The sequence below is a fragment of the Pinus tabuliformis genome, chromosome 8 (genome assembly GCF_031772625.1).
Source record: "Pinus tabuliformis cultivar Carrire ecotype Pingquan chromosome 8, CPIR1, whole genome shotgun sequence".
Taxonomy (NCBI): Eukaryota; Viridiplantae; Streptophyta; class Pinopsida; order Pinales; family Pinaceae; genus Pinus; species Pinus tabuliformis.
This window is the reverse complement of record NC_142294.1, coordinates 192,327,533-192,333,532: the sequence shown is the minus strand read 5'-3', so window position 1 is coordinate 192,333,532 and position 6,000 is coordinate 192,327,533.

The following is a 6,000-nucleotide window of genomic DNA, read 5'->3' as shown; positions in this document are numbered from 1 at the left end:
TCTACTTGCACTACTATGACTAGGATGTGAATGTGTGGTATAATTTGAGGATTAAAAAGCTCGTTTGGTTGGTCAAGCCAAGGAGAGAGAGGCAGACGACCACGACCTTTGTCCCTGCATCTAGTTGTGCCCCAATCACGAACAATAAATACTTTCTTGGTGTTGAAACACTTGGAACAAAGGTATATGATAACTTTGTGCACAAGAGAAGAGCTAATCCTACATGCAATTATTGCTTATAAGATAAAATACATATCCTAGAGGCTAAATAAAGAACTTGGATAATGTTCTGGATGGACCGTAATTTCGACTATACAATATTGATGGTGCTCTACCTTACATAATTGCTAATTTGGCATGTGTTTAAATGAAAGGTTGGGATATTTCATAACAACTCTAAAAGTGTCATGCACTTTGTGATAGGATGTAACCACTTAGATTCTAGGGAATATTGTCACCCGTTATTAATTATACATTTAAATTATTATTTTTATCTTTAACTAAAGATTATGTGTATATTTACTTCTGTTTAGGATAGCAAACTCGTGATTAGTATAATATACTTAAACTTATTTCTTTGTATTAGACTTCATTGTTAAGAAGCATCTAATCATTACAGCTAGATAAAGTTTTAATTAATTTGTAATTAGGATAAAGCACTATTAAGTTTGGTAGATAGGGTATTTCACTTTCTAATGTATCTTTCTTCTCTATGCATATAGAAGCAAGGCTTACAAATGTTACAAAAAAATATTGCACAAGCTTGTATGAAGTGTTGATGTAAGACTAAATGAAGCAATATCTCAAAAAGAAAAGTCGTAAACAAATGAAAATCTAGAGGGCACAATATACAGAGAAGAAGGAAAGGAAGAACAAGAAGAAATAGAATGTTAATAAGCAAAGGCATCATCCATAAATTTCCAAAAATATTGGTCTTCTTAAACTATTATTCAATTGCACCATTCCCTCCAAAGGAATCCTCTTTCATTGGTCTATTGGTTGAGCAATATTATCTGCATAGTTTTTCTAGGATGTTCTCTAATGTCTAGTGAGACATAATAATTCGCATAAAGATGCGATAATTTTTGTAGGAGGACACTCAATAATTACCTCATTCTTCTTTTAATCCATCTCAACTTCTTCTATCAATACTATATGTTCTATAAATTCTATTTATCTTATATCAAAAATGTGTTTTGATTTGTTAAGATAAAAGTTATTTTCCTATAATAGTATGAACAATATATTTATATACTTAAGGTGCAAAAATTATTCTATAAACAAGTATATCACCGATGGACACAAGCACAAAGTCTCATAAGTGTGAAAAAAATACATCATTCATTACTACTTGAAAGGTTAGTTTGGTAATTAGATAATCCAAAAGGAATAACAAAAAAGTCATGTATGTTATAAGGTGTACAAGTTTTTTGAATGTGATACTCTCATATTATTATCTTATAATAACAAGATTTAAAATCAAGTTTCTATAATTATTTAGTTCCATGGAATTTATCGAGTAGTTCATCCACAATCCAGATGGGAAAATTATGTTTGATTTTAATCTTATTTAACCCATGATAGTTGAAATCAATTCCTAATGAGCCATCACCTATTCCTTACTATTATGACTATCATTAAATACAATATCTTGCTTTGATTTATTACACTAGTGCTGGATAAATCTTGAACTTGACACTCAACTTCTTTTATACGTTGATGACATTTCCTATAATACCTCCTCCTAAGTGGAGCTTAGATAGGAGTGAGATCTATGAAATGATATATTGACCATGCTAAAGTAAGGTGAGAAGGTATGTTTTCAAAGATGGTATTATTTTTCTTGAGTATCCTATCAAAAGTTTCAAGATATTTTGTTCATTATATGCTCCCTTAGCGCAATAAAAACGTAAAAGATAAGGTTTGGTTCCCTTGTTGATCATTTTGTGCATTTTTTTTTATGAAACTATTTGTATCGTTAGTTGTTTAATTCATTTTGAATTTTTAGTTTGTGATGTCTTTGTTATATATTGTAAATATGTTTTGGACATTCAATTGTACTATTATGATATAACACAATCCTTAGGATACTATGAAAACGTTTACCCCTTTATTTTGCATCACATACATTACATATTTTTATTAGTAATCATTGATAATGAATTCTAACTTATTTCATTTTCCATTATAGGAAGTAGTTCTATCTTGTAGAATTGCAATCTGGAAATTAGAGATAAGGAAAACACTAGATTTCATTGTATTATTATTGTTGTTTCTATAAAGTTGTGTGAATGACCATTATTTATAGCCACAATTAATTTAACATTATTATTTTATCCAAACAATTTAAGAGTGAAATTTTGAGTAATAATATATCCAAGATCTTATTAATTTTGAGTAATAATATATCCAAGATCTTATTTTTTAGCCAACTATAGGAAATTGGAAAATATAATAATCACATTGAATAATTCATTCTATGGTTTACATTTTTAAATAAAAACTATTTACTATGGAATAAATAAGCCACATTTTCTCATGCGAGAGTGATTCTCATCAATTTACTTACCATAGTTAATTATAATTATATTTAGGATTATCGCAAAAGAACAATACTCCACATTCAATAAATAATAATATCCAATGCAAATCTCGTAAACAATTAATATGAAAACATAGAGAGAGTCCTATAAAATAATTTTTCATAGTTTTATTAGAATCACTATCCAATGCTCTCAACATTTATTTTTAATTGATAGAGAGTTAAAGGCCCTTATTACTCCAGTTTCCCAATTATATTAGATATGGGGACATGGCTATTAGATTGCCAAGCCATTTGGCATTTTGGATAAATTAATAATTTACTTGAATAATATGGGGTTAATATTTGTCTTCTCCACTACCCAACATAGATTAACTATTATTTATATAATATTCAACATTGATTTTTAAAAATAAGTATGTGGAAGAAAGGCTTGGTTTTAATGTCATGTTTTTCTCTTTGGCTCAGGTTGAATGATAAACTCAATATTCTTACATGAAACACTATAATGAGAGTATAATATCATGTATCTTAAAATATATAAAAATTTAGAATCATAGCTCCAAGTATTAGCTACATGCGAGTGAAAATGCTACGCCTTTGTTTGTGCAAAAACCTAACAAATTATGCTTATGGGTCTTTAACTAAGAAGAGCTTGGTCATGGAACTTAAACCAAATTAATTTTGATTATGTGTTGTGAAATTATTATTAATTCATTTTACACAAATATATCAAAATTTAATACGTTAACTCTAGACATTGAATATGTGAAAGGTAAGACACTAATTCCTTTCTATAAAAATCTAGGAAAACTAGGCTTGTTTCTAAAGGTATCTAAATGGTTCCAAAATTAATAAATTATTTTTGTGAATTTCATAAATTGATTTCAAATTATTAGAGGGCAAGGATTCAAATGCTAGGCCTCTTTCGATGAAAAATAAAATATTGAAATTATTGTTCACTAGTTTTGATGTGAATGGCTATAAATTTCATAAATTATCCCAATTTTTTTTTAAAGTATAATATTATTTTATCTATACCATAGAAAAAATGAGCATATGATTCCATGAGAATAACACTCATTAATCAAAATGTTTAACCTTATTGTTACTAAAAATATAGAAATAATAGAAATAAAAGATAGAGTTGAAAAAAAAAAGTATTTGGGTTTGTATGATGACTAAATCCCTAAAGATTCTCTTAATTCATAGTCTCCTCGTTAGATTTTTTTAGAAACTCACTCATAGTCTTGGTGAGAAAAATGTATAGATTATGTAATGTACTATACAAAACTTTGTTGCTAAGATCCACTATACTTTGATTTTCATGACTTCAACCATTTTTTCATTTGCTCCATTTTTTTATGCTTTCTTACATTCTTTTGAACTATAGTCCACAATATTCCACTTCCATTTCTTCTTCAATCTCATGGTACTTTCTTCCTTAAATGATCACTTTTAATATTTCTTCATACCTCTCTATCCTCTTTGTTAAAATTCATCATCACTATTTCAACATATATACCTAATTCTGATTTCTCAAGCATCTCCTCACATTGTTCTTTTACTACAATGTTGGCATTATGACACTGGTTTGGCTCTATGACACAAGTGTTGTCCTTGATGGCAACTCACTCAAATGACAGATCACAGTTCAGGATCACAGAATGAAGGAAAAAGTGGTATACGCAAGTTCTCCTTGACCAAACCGCGTATACACGCGAGATTGCAGACCAAAAGGCGCGTATGCATATACATGCACTTTCATGCAAGGAAAAGCATGTACATGTTGGAAAACTTGGTTTTGGTCCATGGTATTTGGTCCGTGGTATTTTGACCCATGATATTGGTCCAAGGTATCTTGTTCGAAGTGTTGACCCCAGTTATTTGGTCCAAGGTATTGATTCTAAGTGGTTTTGGACCATGGTATTGAGTAAGGCCTAAGAATATAAAAGGAGGAGGAGATAATTCGGCAAATGCACTCAAGTATTGAATATCTAATGAAGAGAAAGATATAGAATACTAGTCATTGGGTTATGGTACATACTTGGACTTGAATCAAGGAGGAACCTGAATGCTTGAAGAAGGATAAGTTCTATTGATGGGTCAAGATCTTAAGCCTTGAAGAGAAGTATCTTTGTGTGGTTTTTGATCTTTTATCTGAATAATTGGCGCATGTCGTAATCTATAAATCTGATGGTCTAGGTATAACCGATGTCTGAATAGTGGTAAAGGTTAAATCATCTTTTACAGATCTGTATGCAGGTTCAGTATAGCAAAGGCACGTATACACGTTGGGTCGGCATTTCAAAACTACGTATACGTAGGTCTGCCTTGAGAAAGGTGCGTATGAACATAGGTTTGACACATTGAAGTAGCATACACCTCATAAAATATGTTTTAGCTACTTCTGTTTACTGTTGTAGTGTTCTAGGTTCTGGATTGGGTTCTAGTTACTGTTACTGTTGTCTGGTTACAGCTTTCAGAAAAATAATCGTTTGATTCATTTTTGGTTGGAGAAAAGGAGATTGGTTGATGCAGATATATTTGATTTTTGATTGATGTTATTGATGGATCTAGTCTGAAAATTAATGAAATGTGGTCCCTGGAAGAAAATAGAAGGTTGTAGCCTTCTATAGGTCAGCAACTACGTACTAATAACACATCAGCTAGTACAAGAGCTAAGGGGGTGGTAGCTCCCTTCCAGGAAAATCTAGAGAACGAGAGAAGGTTGTATCCTTCTACAGGTAGAAGCCTACATACTGGTATAACGTTGTACACCAGTACAAAATTTGTAAAAAGAAGTTTCTTATTAAAGAAAGACAGAGATGATTGCAGCAGGTGGTTTTCACCCACATTGGGTTTCCACCTTACATCTTGTGTTCATGTGTGTGATTTCCTGTTCTGTTTACTGCATCTGAATACTGGTTATATGGTTCTAATACACATATTAAATATCAACTAACTAAATTATAAGTTTGCAAGGTATACGCTAGTTGCTCTAAACACAGTTTCGTATACACGCAAATTTCATTAACACAGGTAGCGTATATAAATCTTTTTATGGAAATGAAATACTGTTAAATTGCTAATACTGATTCACCCCCCGCTCAGTATTATTTACAACAATTGGTATCAGAGCAGGTCCTTCAGAAGAATCCTGATCGCTTGAAGGAAGATCTATCATCATGGGCAAATACGAAAGAGAGGGATCCATTAGACCACCAATCTTTGATTGGAGCAACTTTGTCTATTGGAAGGTAAGAACCAAAACCTATCTTTAATCTCTTGGAATAGATGTTTTGGAAAACGTGGAAGGAGGATATACATTTCCATCAGCAATTCCTACAAATATGATAGGTAAAAAGCAGTATGAAACAAATGCCAAGGCTATCAATACTCTATTGGAGAGTCTGTCATAATCAGAATTTGTCAAGGTTATGCAGCCGAAAACCGCC